Consider the following 18,738-nt stretch of genomic DNA (forward strand, 5'->3'; position numbering starts at 1 on the left):
AGAGACTATAGGAATATCTACAATTTGAATTGGTTCGACAAACACAAAAATGAACTCACCAAAGCCAGTGAGGCATCAAGAACATCGTTTTCACCTAGTGGGTCTCATTTCTCCTAAGCATGAAACGGTCATCACTGCCATTATCATCACCATCACCATCACCATCAAGACCCTAGAGGGAATGTGTTTCTCATACAACCCATGGTCATGTACTTTAAAAAAAAAATGGAAAATAAAGCAGTGACTAATGAAGAAAAGCGAAAATTCTACTACTTGAGAAAAAAAAAAAATCCTGGGCATAAAGGGATGTGGCAGAAGATGGGGAGAATAATTTGAAAATCAAGCCCATGATGGGCAAAGACAGGTTATGTGGTCAATGGGGAACAAGAAATTGGCCGTTTTATTTCAGCAACAGAGCCCTGTCTAGAGGGCATTAAGGATCACAAGATTAAAGACTTAGGCAAAGCACTCTCTGAGACCTAAGGTGTTTCTGAATTCTCCTTGCATATAAACCCTCAAATCCCCTCCGACTTCAGCAGTCAAAGCGTAAGAGTCAAGGCTGCCCAAAAGAAGCCAGGCAGGAGAGAGGAGATGCCGGTCTCGGAAATGAGAGCGCTCCACTTCCCTGTCCAGCCGGGCAGGAGAAAAGGAGGCTCTCGGGAGTAATTAACTGTCATGCCTAAGATTAACTGACGACCCTCCCGTTTTGCCCTAAACACAGATGCATTGGGATCAGGACACAACCTTGAATACTGAAGGCGAAGGGGGAACAGTCATTTCTGGATGGGAGCAAAGAGTATGCAGAATTGTGGGCGATGTCAAAACACACACGGAAGAGCAGGGGAAGGTCATATATCAAGACGCCCTTCCGTGAAGTGGCTTGTCAGACACTAGCCAAGGACTTAAATTAGGAACCAGCTTGTGCTGGGAGGTTTCTCAGCAATGACAAGTCCACCCTGAGCCAGTTATCCTGTCACACAGGTGTGGTTCGGACACACACCTGCACGTTTCCAAATACTGCTATCTGGAGAAAGAAGCTAAAAGGAAAATTCACAATGTCGGTGTCTGTACCAACAGAGGATGCTCTGCAGCTCCAGATACAGCCTGGTCCTCTATCTCTGACCCCAGAGGATGTTTTGTCGGGGAGAGAAAGAGGGTAGTTTTCACTAGAATATCTCAATATCTTCTGTATTTGGGAAAGATCAGGGCTCTTTCCCTGGAATAACCCATTGCCTGCCGTCCTCCTTACAAAATCTTCTGCTGCTGCAAAGTTCTCTGTTGGATATAAGAGGAGTTATTGTTTCATATATGCATTTTCTTATCTAAATTATCTAAATCCAGGGGATGAGAATGGAGAAAATAAGATTTTTCATTTTATCCCCCAATGACTAGCGGTGCTTCATCAAAATCCTTCCAATAAACAGATTGTCTTCTAGGGCCTTTTTAGCGAAAAAGTGCCTTTGTCAATTCCACAGAAGTGTTGGATTTATGAACCAGTCACTGTGCAAAGTGCTAGGGTTATAATAAAAATGAATAAGCCTCATCCTTGAGGATCTCTGACTCCGAAACTGTAGACACTTTTAGACATAGACACACAAAATAATCACCGTAACAACACAGCAGAAGGTGCTGTTTCTTGAGCACTGTTAAGTGTTTTACAGTCACCACTGTGTTGTCTTCACAGTGTAGGAGGCGGGTCTGAAGTTCATGTCTGTTTTAAAGATGAGGAAACTGAGGCTTAAGCAGGTTAGGGTTGCTTACCTAAAGTCACAGACTGAGTCCCAGACAGAGCTGAAATGTGAAGCCAGGAAGTTTAAATACAAGCCTCACTTCAATAAAAAATAAAATAAAAATAAAAGTGTTAAAAAAAAAAGATTCAGGTGTTTCTATAGAGGTACATGAAAAGAATGCTGATTCCATATGCTCATCGTATTTGGGAGAATCAAGGACCATTTTGCAAAGCTGATATCTGAGCTAGGTATTAAAAGACAGAGCAGAAGGCGCCCAGGTAGAGATTAGGATGGGTGGGGGCCCTCAAGTGGCTGGAGGAGGGATTCCAGATAAAGAAAACAGTAGATGCAAGCACATCGAAGACAAAGCTAAGTAGGTTGTAATTCTCAGTAAATGATAATGGGTGAAGAATTCATGTTCAGAGAATCCTCAGTAAAATGTCTAGTTCATCCAAAAACGAAAGCCAAGACTAGTTCCATAATGTGACTCTGTGATTTATAATAAGAAATATAAATTGGGTCTTCCACCCTGTTCCTGGCACTGAACTCCGGAAACCCGTGGAATTTCCTGCGATAAGAGCAATAAAGGTATCTTTTGTTTTGTGAGTGAGGAAGCCCTAAGGCAACCTAAGGATGGGGGCTGGTTGCCAGGGGAAACAATCACGTGATTAGGAGGTTGGAACTTGCAGGACCGCCATCCCCAACCTCCAGGGAGGGAAGAGGGGCCAGAGGTCAAACCAATTGCCAGTGACCAATGATTTAATCAATTGTGACCATGTAATAAGCCTCCATAAAAACCCAAAAGGACAGGGTTCAGGGAGCTTCCTGGTTGTGGGGAGAGCGTCACGCCTGGAGCGGGCTCAGAAGCTTGGTATCCCCTCCCACTTCCCTTGCCCTCGGCACCTCTCCCCTCTGCCTGTCCCTGAGGTATATCCTTTTATAATAAAGCAGTCGTCTGGTAAGTACAATGCTTCTCTGACTTCTGTCAGCTGCTCTAGCAGATTCATCAAGGTTGTGGGAACCTGATCTACAGCCAGTCAGTCAGAAGCACAGGTGACAACCTGGACCTGAGGGGGGTGTCTGAGGTGTGTGTGGTCTGGGGGACTGTCTTGCAGGACTGAGCCCTTAACCTCCGGAACCTCATGCCATCTCTGGGTATGCAGCGCCAGAAAGGAGTTGAATTTTCGGACGCTCTACTGGTGTCTAAGAATTGCTTGGTGGTGTGTGGGAAGCCCCGTGCCACCACACACACACACACACACACACACACACACACACACACACTAGAATTGGGTCCAGGAACCCCAAAATGAGTATACTAGTACCGTAGGGGCATGGAGGAGAGTGACCCGGGAGCAGGGGAGGGTTTTCAGAAATAGGATAAGAAGGCGGGCAGATTTAGAAGATGATGTGGTCTCAAGTCTGTAGGTGGCAGGGGGAGAATCGACATATTCTGATCAGTGAAAATGGCTCTTCTGGGAGGACACTACCCTTTCTAAGTGGCGGTTCATAAGTGGCTGGTCTCAGCAGGTGCCTTGAGCACAGCACAGACCACCAATGAGTATGAGCCGAAGGAAGTCAATAACCTCTTCGTCTATGTCTTCGACTCCAAGGAAAGAGGGCCAAGGACCCAAACGCAAAGCCTCTACCTCTCAGCCTCGTCTGTTTGCTCTTGGTGCTGTGCGCTTTCCCCCGAGCTCCTGAAGGTGGTCTGAAGAGGGGACAGGTGTCAGTACTGTGCCCAAGGGAGACAGTCCGGCAGATGAGTGCAAGAGGGACTGGTCAGGGGAGAAGGAGGGAAGGCAAGGAAGCCCTCTCTGCCTCAGCGTCCTTGTGCTTCACAGGAGGCGGCAGAAGTGACTGATCTCCAGTGCTGGTGAGGATCACAGCAGACAGAGAATGTCACATTTCGGCCATGGTGCCTGTCACCTAGCAAACCAGCAATACCTCCTCATCTCTCCTCTGCTTCCCTCTTTCCTCCCTCTCTCCTTCTTTCTCTCCTTCCTTCTATAGGTAACTGACGCCTGGGCTGGACATGTTCTTCTGTGACTGTTACTACGACAGCCTCGCTGTTCTTCCTCATTATCCTCTGCTCCTCCTCCTCTTCCTCCTTTTTATAATCATAGTAACAGTTACAGTGATGTCATAATAATCATGATTACGAACAGTATTATTGCTGTTGCTACTGTTGGTAGGAATTTGCAGGACTACAGAGGAAGGGAGAGCCCTGAGCAGCTTCAAGGGAAGACAGTTTGTGGTGTCCGATGAGAGGTGGGCCAGACACAGACCCAGGGATGGGGAGGCGCGGCCAGGGGTCCACTGAGAAGGCACCCACACACATGTGCCTACCCTTCCCGCTGCTACAGCACATTTGTAAACATCACTGGGACAAAAATAAAAGATAGTGAACTAGATGACTGCTTTTAAATGGAAAATTCTTTAGTTGAGCTAAATCTGATCTCAGCAGGGGACTAAACCTACTGTTTGAAGGGGTGTGGGATGAATTCAAGTCAGTAAACGAAAGGTGATGGACAGTCCTTCAACAGCCAACCCTCTACGCTGAGCTCCAGGGACCTTCAGGGGCTCAAACTCTGATGACTATGGTAAGATGAGGTAGCAAGAGGGTGCCAACGTGAGTGTCATCCCCAACATCTTCTTGAGCAAACAGCATTCTCAAAGGATGGAGGGTGTGGCTCTTGCGGAGTGACTGGCTCAGAATCAGGAAGAGCTGGAAACGTGACCTTGAGGGCTGATTATTTCCAGGTTCATCTAATCACAGTGCGGATCACTCCGGAAGACCAGTAACTACGGGCTGAAAGAACAAGACGGTCTACGCCTCGAGCTGTTGATTCCCTATAAGAAGAAAGCTCTCCCCCCCTTCAGTCAGAACCATCTGTCCGAGGTAAAAACAGGCACTTCGCAAAGCACGTCGGGTATGTGTATGGGGTCTCCTCCATCTCTCCTCTCCCTGCTTTCATCTTTCCCGACAGCTTCTGTCTTCCATTCTGGGATCTCTCTGAGTCCGACTCCCCCCTCAAATGCTGCTGTTGGGTCGTGTGACCTAGATGAAGCCAACAGGACCATTTCATTCTCTTGCCCTCACTGATCTGTCCCCCTTTGTTCGTGGAAATAAACTTTCAGCCAGAGTGATGAGACAAACGTGCTCTCTCCCTCCAGGAACATGTCCATGCCTAGATATGAGGCTACTTGGGTTGCTATCTGAGCATAAAGCTGGCACCCAAAGGAAGTGCAGCTGAGAAAACCACTGCCAACTGCCCCGTACTGATCCTGCAGCCACTGCCAAGCATTTGCTGTGTGACAACCACGATGCTAAGTGTCCAGTTGTCATTAACTCATTTAATCCTTCCTAGCCCATCCCTCCCCCCTACATAAAAACTTCTGCTCTCATTAGTTTACAGATAAGATGTCTAAGGTTTAGAGAGGTTGGCAATCTACCCAAGATTTCACAGTGACGGGTAGATTGGGGAGCTGGGATTTGAAGCCAGCCTCAAATGGGCTGACTCAGATTCCTGAACACAGCGCAGTCTTGTCCTGTGAATACTCAGAATGAGCAGGGGACCTGGATAAAAAGAAGAGACTCCAAACACAAGCCCTTTGCTCCTCCCCTGCATACCAAGACCAAGTTCAGAAGATGGTGTTTAAGTGGCAAAAGATGGATGTACAGACAAGACGCAAGGGCGACTCAGAGTCAACAGTCTCCTCAACCAGATCCTCTCCTACTAAAGTCAAGACCTGTGAAACACAAAGCAGCAAGGGTCCTCGTGGTTTATGGGTGCTAGACCAGAGAGGAAAGATCTCACACATACCCCCAGCCTCCTAGGACAGCTCTGGACAGGGACGCATCCGTCTCTCAGAATCAGTCATGGGACTTCATCAGGGTCAGAAGACTATAACAGAGCCTCTCACCTAATCTACAGAACAGCCAGGCTTGGCCCATGGGACTCCTACCATGAGGCTCTGGCTGGATTCTGAACATCTCCCACACCCAGGGACTGAATGCAATGGATTCCCTATCCTCCCCCAGGCTTGAACTTGAGCACCTGTGAGTGAAGTTTCTTTTTTTTTTTTTTTTAATGGTAATGTATGCTTTTGTTGAAGAAATGCATAGGTGAGCACCCCTGTTCTCTGATCCCAGTCATGGAAAGTCTTTGGAGAAGACCTGGTCATTGTGAAATGGTGACATCAGCCCACGGGCTTCACGAGGTGGGCTCATCCAGAAACAGCGCAGCGGACTCTTTGGTTTCCTGTAGAATCAAGGTATTTTTAATAGAAGAAAACTCCGACTTCAAGCCCAGACACCTCTACAAAGAGAAAATTCACTGATGGAATCTGAATCATCACCTCTGGACAACAGCTTACCAAAAAAATTTTTTCTTGTAACTGTCACGATGTCCTATGGTGTAAATCACTAATGCTTTCCACCTGCAAATTCCCAACACCGCTGCCTTTAATAAAGCAAAAGGTTTCTTTCTTCACCAGGGAGTCGGTAAATATTAAAATTCCCCCTTTGGTGCTCGTTCTAGCCAGGGCAATTATCTCTGAGGACTATTCACAATGGACTCAATTTGACAATAATTATTCTCAGCAATGCCAGTTGGTAGTTTCCATGGGCTCCTTGCCTCTGCAGGCATGAAAACTAATTTTGATTCCAAGAGCACATGTTATAAAATTCCCCCATGTCAGTTCAGTGCCTAGCAAGACAGAAGAAAAATGTTCAGGTTTTTTTTTTCTTTTTGCATAAGATGTTCTCCATCTACCAGGAGGGACATATTTCAGCCACACGACAGACACTCAGAAAAGTGCAAGGTGAACTTTAAAACACTTGCATATGCAGCAACATGGATGTTCCTGGAGAATGTCATTCTAAGTGAAGTAAGCCAGAAAGAGAAAGAAAAATACCACATGATATCACTCATATGTGGAATCTAATAAAAAAAGAAGACAATAATGAACTTGTTTACAAAACAGAAACAGACTCACAGACATAGTAAACAAACTTATGGTTGCTGAGGGGAAAGAGGATGCGAAGGGATAAATTGGGAGTTTGAGGTTTGTAAATACTAACTAATATATATAAAATAGATTAAAAAAACAAGTTTCTTCTGTACAGCACAGGGAACTATATTCAATATCTTGCAATAACCTATAATGAAAAAGAATATGAAAACAAATATATGTATGTATATGTATGATTGAAACATCATGCTGTGCACCAGAAATTGACACAACATTGTAACTGACTATACTTCAATTAAAAACAAAAAAACAAAAACACTTGGATATGGGAAAGCAAGGTAGAGTCAGGCGTACTGACCTATCCCCCTCTCCTTCGTGAACCCCTCCATCGCTTGGTACCCCCAGCACCAAAGATCATACTCTTTCTCCCCTCATCTTTCTCTTTGTCAGTCGTTTGCGGGCTTTTCCACCGATCCATCGTAACACCAGCAGGAATCCTGGGGCTTCCCCTCCACTGTCTGCTCTTGGATGGAGGATTCATTCTGATGCACTGTCTTCCAGCGATCCCAGCTGCCTTTAACCTAAATGGCACTTCAATAAACACATCCTTCATCTGCGTCTTGCAGCTTGACGTTACCGGGGGTGGGGGAGAAGCCCGTGCCAGGGCTCAGGTCGCTCCTTGACCTTTATGCCCGAAAATTGTTACCAGTCAGCCACCAGTAAGCATTAAAGAGAGCATGTCTTGATTTTTGCTTCTTTTCTTTTTATTTATTTATTTATTTATTTATTTATTTATTTATTTATTTATTTATTTATTTTTGCACACACAAAGCTTTTCAAGGGTACTGTGCTATTTAACGAATGACAGAAGCCTTCAGCATCCCTGCCAGGAACTGGCAATGAATTGTTTTTCTTTTTCTTTTTCTTTTTTTTTAATAGGCTGGGACAATGAAGCAGAGATTTCTCTGCACCCAGATTTGGAGTTTCTCCAACCTTGAAACTTTATTGCCCACAGAGTATCCAAGTGTGTTTGTGGGAGGGACTGAAAGCATTAAAACTCATTTGGTCCTGAATCTCCTGTGGAAGACGCAAGCTTTCATCCCCCGACTCCTGCGTCCCGTGGAACCCAAGAGACCGCGACTTCTTAGGGAGTCAGTGGACAAATGAATGATAATAGCGCACTGTCACCTGTGCATGCTGTCCCTCACCTGGTCCCCTCTGTGACCAAAAGCACACATTTCTTAGCAAAGGGCCTCAGCCAGGTCAGCGACTCTGTGTGTTGTCTAGAATAAGAGCAGGCGAGCCTGAGGAAACCGGGGCCCGGCTTCTCTGCCATCACGCATGCCCTTCCATGAACAAAAGCAGTTCAGATCTCAAAAACACTTCAATTCCAGGGTACTGAAAAGCCGCCTGCAGATAACGCTTGCAGAATCCAATCACGGATCTGGAATGACTGTTGTACGCCAGCCACAGGCCACAAAGGGGCTAATGAAAATACATCTTTATAATGAGAAAGAGAGAAGACACGCATTTCCACTTTCTTTTTCTCCATTGACTCTTGCCAAGAGCTCAGGAAATAGGGAGTTGAGAGTCAGAAGCTTTCAGGACCAGAGGAAAGCTGCACCCAAGAAGCTGCTCCGAGCATGTCCCCGACCCACACGGCCAACCGTCCGGGGTTGGCTGCCGCCACACCTGCCATCATTCACACTATTTCTCCATCAGGATCAGCCTTTCAGTTTTTTGCACATTTCCTCCCAATCTGGCCTCTGCTACATTTTAAATCCGTTGGCCCTCTCCCTGAATAAAGCCTCTACCAGACCATGTGATTTTCCTGGAAGATTCTGTATAAATCTCTTGGAAAATGTAAAAACACAAACATCTCTGTCACTTCTTTGGAATAAAATCAGTCCTTTCTCAAGGTCAGGGGTCAATTAAAAAAAAAACCTCATCGAAAAGGATGGTGCCATTTCGAACACCATTAAAGTAAAAATCTTGTAAAATGGAAACTCTCCATTTCTTTAGCAATGAGAAACCAGGTCTGAGACCTGAGGCATATAAAATTAATAATATTTATGATAAGAACAATAATAAGCATCTTTCTTCTTTTATTTTTCTCCTCCTCTTCCTCCTCCCCCTCCTCCTTATTAACGATAAATGTTTCTTTAAATTGAATCTGCAGCCTAAAGTGTGCAAAAATTCATTCTCTGACTCCAGAAGAAGAGTGTTGTGATACCAAGATGAATGAATGCAAAGGGTGATAATGACCTTGACAAGCTTTAAGATGAAGGAGAGAGAGAGAGAAGGGCTTAGATCAGAGTGAAGAAGAAAGAGACTTCAAAGAAATGAGGTCCTTGAGGTAGGCAGAAGCCAGATGTTACGGGATCCTACAAACGGCAGCTGTTTTTGTTTTGCTCTGTTTTGGTTTGGCTGGGTTTTGGTTTTGGTTGCTTTTTCTAAGCATAAAAGGACACCATTGGAGAATTTTAAGTAGGGGATTAGCTGAATTGATTTATGTGTTTTGAGGGGGTAGATTTCTTTTCTTATTGTGGTTTAAAAAAACATACAAAACCTACCACCTGAACCATTTTTGAGTTTACAGCTCAGTTCCATTGAGTATATTTGATTGGTTGTGAAACAGATCTCCAGAACTTTTTTGTCTTGCAAAATGGAAACTCCATTCCTAGTAAATAAAAACTTCCCTTTCTCTCTTTCCCTAGCCTCTGGTAACCACCATTCCACTTCCCATTTTTATGAACTTGACTACGCTAGATAAATTATACATAAGTGGATCCATGCGGTATTTGCCTTTTGTGATTGGCTTATTTCACTTAGTATGATGTCCTCAAAGTTCATCTCTGACGTAGGACGTGGCAGGCTGTCCTTCCTTTTCAAGGCTGAATGATACTCCACTGTATGTGTAGACCGCATTTCGTTTATTCATTCATCCACTGATGGGCATTTGAGTTGCTTCCACCACTTGGCTGTTGCAAACAGGGCTGCTATGAGCATGCGTGTGTAATGTATTTATGTTTTAAATCATTTTGGCTATTATGTGGATAATGGATTGGAGGCGGACAAACATAGATCCTGGGGCGTCCAGGAGGGAGGCTGTTGCTGTTGTAAAGGTGGCTTGAACTAGGGTGTGGCAATGGAAACACAGAAGTGGACAGACAGATGGTGGACCTTGGAGGTAGGATCTGAATGATGGGTTGATAGTTGAATGGAGAACCCGAAAGAAGGAAGACTCAAGCGTGAAGCTTATCAAGCAGTCAGCCCCATGCCTGGCATAAAGCAAACCTTCAGTAAAGATTAGCTGCTTTTAGTTTTATGACCCTAATCCTAATTCCCATCTATCCCTTAGATGGGTGAACACAGCATGAGAGGCAAGGCTAGACTGCATTATAGGCCCATGGGCGTCACAAGATTATAAGCCACCTACACTGGGCCCTGACCCACTTTGTTAACAAAGCTGAGACCTTGGTCCATCCTCTGAGCCTTCTTTCTCAGTGCCTCCGACAATGGAGCCCTCTCCTTGTACTCCTCTAACTCCACCATATTCATACGGGGACTGCCTTCTCCCATACAGTTTCCCATACCATCAATGCCTTCCCTACAACCATTTAGACCGGAAGATCTGACTCTTCCTTCTAGCTCCCTCTCCTCCTCGACTGGCTGGTCTCATACTACTCCCACCCTTCCATACTCGGCCCTCTCACACATGGCTTTCCTGCAGTCCCAGGAGAGATGGCTCAACTTTCCCACCTCAGGGCATTTGCACATGCTGCACCCTACCCCCTCCTGTTGTCTGTAAGTACCAACACCAGGGCCAACAGCTTCCCCATGTCACCCTTGACTTAACTCCCATCATCCCTTCCATTGTCAGCTCCACGATCACTCTCCAGGAGAGCATGTCTTGACCTATTCAAGCTTAAGCAGGGTTCCTCTGCTACTTGCTTTCCTACTTGCTTTCCCATGTACCTTTTCTTGAGGACACATCTCAGATGGTAATTATAGATGTTTTTTGTGTTTGTGGCTATCAGATTTTCCCCCATCAAACTTCCTCTCCTAACCCTACTCCACTGTTGCTCCAAGGTAACAGATTGCCTGTGAGTTTCTACCAAACATTTAACACTGGTACCAATACTTAGTAGGGTCTTGATATATTTGCAGTAAATGAGCAAGTCAGTCACCAGAACTATCATCTCCAGGAATTAGTTTCCTGATAGGTAAATAAAAGATCCTTTCAGAAAGCCATTTTCACTAATCATGAAATTTGTGTATTTTTAGATTCTTTTTTTATAAACAGAGCTCAGCTGAGTTACGCATGTCAGAGTGGGAATGATCGTCCACAAGCTTTAGTCTCTGCTAGTGACGGCGACATACCGAAAGTGACAACTATATAAAAGAGATTGACAATCAACAGCTTAAAGGAATACTTCAAATCCATCCACCACGCAAGAAACTGTAAACTGGGGCAGAATCCCCAAGTCTGGTGGAGAGAAAAACAACCTAAGTGGACTTTGCTTTTCAAACAGAATGTCAGTTTGACACACTTATCTTGCTTTTGGAGAATCAAGTTTACAAGCACGCAATTAAGTGCAGGTACATAGGGTTTTCAGAAAACCAATATGGCAGTAGAGGAGCTCATCCTTTGACCTCTCACAGTTGCCCATCTATCTACCAAACCGAAGTGTCAAATAAAGCTCAGCGTCTCTGAAAAGGGACAGATCCCAGACCTAGTTCTAACCTGCCCATTACGTTGAGCCCTCTGCATCTTTAATTGAGTGCCTTATGTTTCTCATTACAAAGGAGCCACACAGCAGTTCTCACTCTGCCGTTATTCCCATAATCTGTGCATCCATCAGCCAATGGAAGCATGAACTGGTGCCAGCAGAATCAGAAAAGCAAATGTAGTTGGTTCCCAAATGATCTCTGAAACATCCAGGCCGCCATATGTGTAAGTCTAAACACACAAGTGTGATCACACTACATACACTGCTCTATACCTTTTCTTTTGTCCCACGACTCTACACCTGAGTCTGCGTTAACATCTAAGCTGAGTGATGTTTATCACCTTTCCATAATATCACACTTAACCTACCTCATCCTTTAAGTGGCTGCATACTATTACTAGGTACAAGTTGTAACAAGAGATTGTTATACAGAGACATAACCCCAGCTCATGTTTGACGTCAATCTAGAACCAGCAAGGACCGAATAAAACACCAAGAAAAAAGAATGCCTGGTCCATGCCTAAAAAGGAATCTGATAAGCATGGTCCGTCCAGGAGCACTTGGCCGTCATAGAGAAGGTACTCTCTAGGCAGGAGTCAGGCAGTAATGGCAAAAAGTTCAAAGAGGTAAGATAGTTAAAAATGAAAGTGGCCACACGCACAGGCTGCCAGCACAATCATCCACCATCAATGTATTTTCTCTCTCCTCTTCTCACCCCCTCTCATAATAGTTACTGTTTATTAAGCGTCTCGTATGTGTTAGGTACTGTGCTGTGTTTTTAGACGCACAATCACGTGTGGTCCTTAAAACCACCTTCTAAGATGTGTTCTACTGCCATTTTACAGATGAGACCACAGAGGCTCAGGGAGATTAACTTGCTCAAGGTCCTTAGAGTTGGCTTGAGACCTGAGTTTCAAATGATACCACTGCTTCAGAAGCCTCTTCTTAGGTTTGTCTCAGAACTTCACAGGGCTGAGACTATTGGCCTTGAAGGAGGCATGGCGGATGGGACAGGGGTTCTGATGTCAACTTTCTCTGGGGTCATGACTATTACAGTTCATTTGCATCCCTACAGGTGGACTTGCACAACTTCCCACAGTTTAGAGACATCTAGCGGAGCCATGTGATCTGTCCGTATTCTCCCACTGCCTGAGGTTAAGGCCTGAAGGACAGGTAGGTAACGTTTAAGCTTTAATTGGGTAACATTCTGCTGAAGAGGGAGTAACCCAGCCCACCCGCAGGAAACTGGGGAACCAGGCATTCCTCCCTCTGAGCTCTCAAGCAGGCCCTCAAAGTCAAGGACCCACCTCCCCTCAGCTAGAAGGTAAACTTTTTATTTTCATTTTTAATGGAATTATAGTTGATTTACAATGTTGTGTTAGTTTCTGGTGTACAGCACAGTGATTCAGTCATACATATATATTTATTTTCATATTCTTTTTCAATATAGGTTATTACAAGATATTGAATATAGTCCCCTGTGCTCTACAGTAGGACCTTGTTGTTGATCTATTTTATATATAGTAGTGTGTATCTGTAAATCCCAAACTCCCAATTTATCCCTCCCTCCACTCCCCACCCCTGGTAACCATAAGTCTGTTTTCTATGTCTGTGAATCTGTTTGTGTTGTAAACAAGTTCATTCGTGTATCTGGAAGAAACTATAATTCAAAAACTTACATGCACCCCAGTCTTCACAGCAGCACTATTTACAATAGCCAAGATATGGAAGCAACCTAAGTGTCCACTGACAGATGACTGGATAAAGAAGGTGTTTTTTATATATTTATATATATATATATATATATATACACACACACACACACACACACACAATATATATACATGTGTATAATACTATATATATAAATATATATACATATACACTACATATATATATATACACACGCACACACACAATGGAATACTGCTCATCCATAAAAAAGAATTAAATAATGCCATTTGCAGCAACATAGATGGACCTAGAGATCATCATACTAAAAGCCAGAAACAGAAAGATAAATACCATATATCACTTACATGTGGAATATTTTAAAATGGCAAATAGAACATCAACTTGACTAGATGTTCTAGTAGACCAGGAACCTCATCTCTCTCACTTACCACTGTCTCTTCAGCACCTACCAGGGTCTCCATCAAGTATTTAGTGAATCAACGAGTGAGTGAATCCAGAACAGAAGGCAAGTCCTGAGAGGGCCGTGAGGATCAAGAAATACTCAGAGTGTCAGTAAAGAGCCTCGAGGAAGAACCACTTGATTTTAGCAGGTTAGAAAAGCATATGAAAAGGGGTACCTGACAGCCGGCATGGTACCCAGTGTCTATAAAGCGAATGTTTGTCCACAATTAAGATCAGAGACTTTGATCAACGGGGCTCTTGTCTGTAAGAGCCTTTAACTGGCAAGATGCAAAGAGACATCAGAATGGCCTCTCAACTTGGTCAAGCTAGAGGAGGCAGGGTCAGACTCAAAAGCAGGGAGTACGGCATTGTGGCCACTCCCGGGATTGCACCCCACCCTGCTGGGGCAGCCCTAGGGGAAAGGGGCTCGACCAGGAAGGGCGGGGAGAAGAGACAGGGACCTTGCGGGAGGAGCTCCACCCACCCCCAAGTGAACAAGGGCTGTCGGAGGCCCCTGCGTGAATAGAACCATTCCCCACGGGCTGAGAGAAGAGCATGATCTCACTGGACAAAGGCAACTTTAAAACACAGCGATTCACCTGCGGCACACATATCAAAATTGATTTCACAATCATTCCAGGGAAGGAGATTGATGCCCTCACACGTGGTCAAGTGATCAAATCTTGACATCAGCCTTGAAATCTTCCAAGACCCTTACTGACCTGTGTTCAGCGCCTCCTCCCTGTGCCCCTGCAGCCTCGGTTACATTGCCCACACAGTGATTGCCTCTAACCTTGCTTTTTTTCCATGGTTAGTCTCCTTGTGGGAAGGGACCCTATTGATTTCACAAGCACATGGAACACACATAGTAGGTACTTGGTTATATTTCTTTTTTTATTGAAGTATAGTCAGTTTACAATGTTTTGTTAATTTCTGGTGTACAGCCTAGTGATTCAGTTTTATACATACATATATATATATATATTTCTTTTCTTATTCTTTTTCACTATAGGCTATTACAAGGTATTGAATACTTCCCTGTGCTACACAGTAAGACCTTGCTGTGTATCTATTTTATATATAGTAGTTAGTATCTGCACATCCCAGGCTCCCAATTTATCCCTCCACGTCCTCCTTTTCCTCCCTGGTAACCATAAGGTAAGGTTGTTTTCTATGTCTGTGAGTCTGTTTCTGTTTTGTAAATAAGTTCATTTGTTTCACTTTTAAATTATATTTCTGAAGACTGACTTGGCCTGCTAAGGATTGGGTATTAGATATGCAATTTGGACTCGCTATGGGTGATAGTGATGACTTGAAAATATCATATAAGCATTCATTGAACACCCTCTAATGAAAGGATCTGTGTGTGCGCACGTGTGTGTGTGCGTGCGCACACACGCGTGGGGGTGTGTATGCCCTGACCGATGGTGTGCTGAAATCACAGGGTCATCTTGTTGCAGGAAGTTTCACCAAGTTCCTGGGTATTTTGCCACTTGGGAAGAGAACGGAAGACCCTGTCTTTATAGTCTCAGCATGAGGATCAGGTATTTAAGAATAGTTGGCATGACTCAACAAGTTCTAGAAAATGTGCCAGAGCTCAGACTTTCAAGAGAGGCCCTCTCACCTTGTCCTAACCAGGGGGAATGACGTCAACCACAGACAGTTCCCACAAGACAAAATGAAGCACCGTGCTAATCTGGGAATCCGGGGCAGTGGGGGTTTTCTATAAGAGACTTCCTGAGAAATGCTGACCTCCCCCCTCGACCAAACGGCAGTAAGTGAGCACTCAGGAAGCCCTTCTCCAAACAGAGGTGGTCCAATGTGCTCACCCTCGCCGCGTCTTCTCGCCCGTCCCCTCTGTAATCTAAGCAGGTGACAACTTCATTCAGTTCTTAGCAACAAGAGGAGGTATCGATTCCCTGAGAATGCCCTAATGGCTGGAGACTGGGACACAAACCACAAATGGAGACTTTCTGATTCCAAATGAAATTATAGTTTGCCCTGCGAGATTGCACAATAAATCAGGGGAAAAACCAGCCAACACAGGACTCTGGGGTCACTGAAGTGATGTTGACACATTACAATAATGAGAACTTGAAATACCTTATGCCCTATTGATTTTTAAGCTGAATCATTCCCACTGCAGAAGATTACAAGACTCTGTCTTGGAATCATGGCTCACACGGGAGATGCTGATGAAAAATACACCCAATCCAATCAAAATGAAAAGCTTCACTTGTACTTATTACAAATCTAATACCATTGTCCCCAGGCTGCGTGAGAGGCACTTACCTACAGCGGGGGGACAAGAATCACACTTTTTTCTTTTAATTAAAATTCTCCATACCTTCTCTTTTACACATGGCTCTTTGCTGTGACTCAACGGTACAAAGTACCCAAAGAAAAGAGACACAATGGCTCGATTAGCGCATAAAGGGGCAATTTCTTTATGCTTTTCTAATTCCAGGGTGGCTTTCAAGTTCCTCGCTTCACCATATCATTTTGAAGAATGGAAAATCATGTCCTAACAACCAAGTTATTTCCTAGTCAATAGGAAAAGATGCATTCCACCCGCATTTAGCATCCACAGTAAACAAAGAATGCCTTGCCGATCTTTCCTTTTTTCCCCCAAAAAGGGCTCCGTGGAGCTGAATAAACACAGTTGTGGGAGGCCAACTGGTGACATAAGTTAATTACTAACCTGTCACACAGTCAGAGAATGGTAATAATTTATTTGCACTGTTGCATTAACCAGAAGTCACTTTTTGCCGATGGAATGTGTTGGGGAGAAGGTTTTAGAACATCGCTGCTTGCCCTGCACCCTACAGAAGGTTGTGATGATATTTTATTTGGGGGACCAGATATAACCATGCTGTTGCTTTTCCGATGCATACTGTTCCAGCCGTAACTCAGAAAAAAAAACTGCTCACGTTTCTCAGCTTTAGGGGAGAGGGGACCAGCAAGCAGGAATAACATGCTTTCCTCAACAGGACTCTGAAAACATTATCCAGTTATGAAAGATATAATTATTACTTGGGTTGGCCAGGATTTAATACATAATAAATATTCTGGCACAATCCAGGACGATCACACATTCTTTGAAAACATTTACTGAGGTCCTCACATGGGCCAGGCATTGTGCAAGGGATTAATTATATATTGTTCACCTGTTCCCTGTCTTCACGAAGTTTATAACCTATCATTATAATCTAATTGTTGAGATGAACTCCTGCAGGCAAAAAACTATGGCTCTAAAAGGGCCTGATTATAGAAGAAACCCTCACGTCCTCCCAAGGGGGTGGACTGAAATAAATGAATGGTATTTAGAAGCTAACTGGTCTTTCTTCGCTGTCAGACACCCTGATTGTTTTTCTTCAGTTAAACGGATCTGATGGTGCCTTGCTCTTTTTTTAAAATGTATATTCCTGCTCATAAGTCTTCCTGAATTCTGCCATTTCATTAATTTTATCAACCCTGGAATAGCTAGGCAGAATTGGTCATCTATTGACATGGCTACAGTTGGGACCTAGGTTCTTATGTATGTCCTTAATCCATTTATCAATGTGACCGAAAGCAGGTGAGTGATTTAAGACACCTTTTCCACACGTGTTGGTAGAAAAGTAGATCCAAAATTGGTACAAAGGAGGGGGTCTGATAGAAAACAAACATATGGTTACCCAAGGGGAGAGGAGTCGGGAGGGATAAATTAGGATGTGGGATTTGAAGATACAAACTATTATAGACAAAATAGATACACAAGAAAGTCCTACTGTAGAGCACAGGGAACTATACTCAATAGCTTGTAATAACCTATAACGAAAAAGTATTATATGTATAACTGAATCGCTATGCTGTACACCAGTAACTAACACAACATTGCACATCAACTCTACTTCAGTTAAAAAAAAAAAAAAAAAAAGGGAAGTGTCTGGGGGGTGACCCCATCTGGTCTCATTCTGTTCTAGCCTCTCAAGAGCTGTTTTTACGTCCTTACACCGAGGTCCTTCTGCAAGCTGGAGAAGTCACCGACAACTTTCCAGAATTAAAAAGGAGGTGAGCAGTGAACATGTAGACAGCCTGCCCAACGTTGACCTGCACGTCCCAGCCAACGTCACCCTTGAAAGACCTGGGCTGGAAGGCAATGAACAAGCCTCTCTTCTCTTACTAACGTCAGTGATAAAGCAGAGTAGTTCCACGTGCTGTTGATGGACTTTGTCCGCCTGTGGCCAGATCCAGGGTCCAGCAGGTGTGAGCTGTGTGATCCTGGGTAAATTACTCGGACCGTTTCTGAAACTGCTCCCTCACCTGTAAATGAAGGCAACTGGCGCCCCTGCCACGGAGGATGCTTAGGAGGTTTAAATTAGCCGATCAATGCACAGCGCCTCCCACCGTGCTTGTCAGATACAATACTCAGTGCACTTCAGCCGGGATGTTTTCCCCCAAGAGCACCAGGGCCTTCGCTCGGGGGCGTTTGCTTTGATTTTCCGAGCTCAGGTTTCAGCAAGGGGGCAACGCGGTGCAGGAACAAATTTTACATAACTCTGCCTACACTGACGTGTCAAGTGGGCAGCCAAAACTGATTGCCATCTGATAGTTTCTGGATTAGCAAGACCACACCATGGCTATTAAAAGTTCGGCTCTGAGAAACAGTTCTAGCTGTTGAGAAACACAATTCCAGCAGCCCGCATGCCTGGTGCACAGCAGGTTCCCAATTCACTGCTGCAAAAGAGTAACAAAAAGTCAAATGAAGCCCATGAAAAACACAGATGAAACAAAGTTCCGAAAATCAGACGATGCCCGCTCTTCCCTTTCAAAGAGGCCTCTGCCACCATGTTCGTTGACAATCTAGTCTAAGTTGACAGGACAGAAATAAAAGATCGCGTGCCATTTTTAAATGCCAATTAATAAATACCAGTGCTGGAGGCCATGCCTTCCACAACCCCCTGGCCATCTTCTCCAAGACACCCCAGAGTAGCACATATCCTTCTGGTTAACGTTTCGTGGACTCTTTCCCTAAACAGACGCCGGTTTTCGTCTCCAACATTTTGTCCTGTCATTGCAACAGATGGCTTTACACTGGAGCATATGAAAATATTAGAGTTTATAAGCCTGGTGGAAACTATGAGATGCCTTCGGAGGATGAAGACCTCCGTGATTAATGT

At 44.4% G+C, this 18,738-nt stretch overlaps 1 protein-coding gene across 11 annotated transcripts in view; it reads right to left on the reverse strand.

Annotated features, from left to right (window-relative positions):
* RBFOX1 (RNA binding fox-1 homolog 1) overlaps nucleotides 1-18,738 on the reverse strand; it is a 1,985,071-nt gene that overhangs the window by 998,925 nt on the left and 967,408 nt on the right. The window lies entirely within an intron of this gene.

This window comes from Camelus dromedarius, chromosome 24 (genome assembly GCF_036321535.1).
Source record: "Camelus dromedarius isolate mCamDro1 chromosome 24, mCamDro1.pat, whole genome shotgun sequence".
Taxonomy (NCBI): domain Eukaryota; kingdom Metazoa; phylum Chordata; class Mammalia; order Artiodactyla; family Camelidae; genus Camelus; species Camelus dromedarius.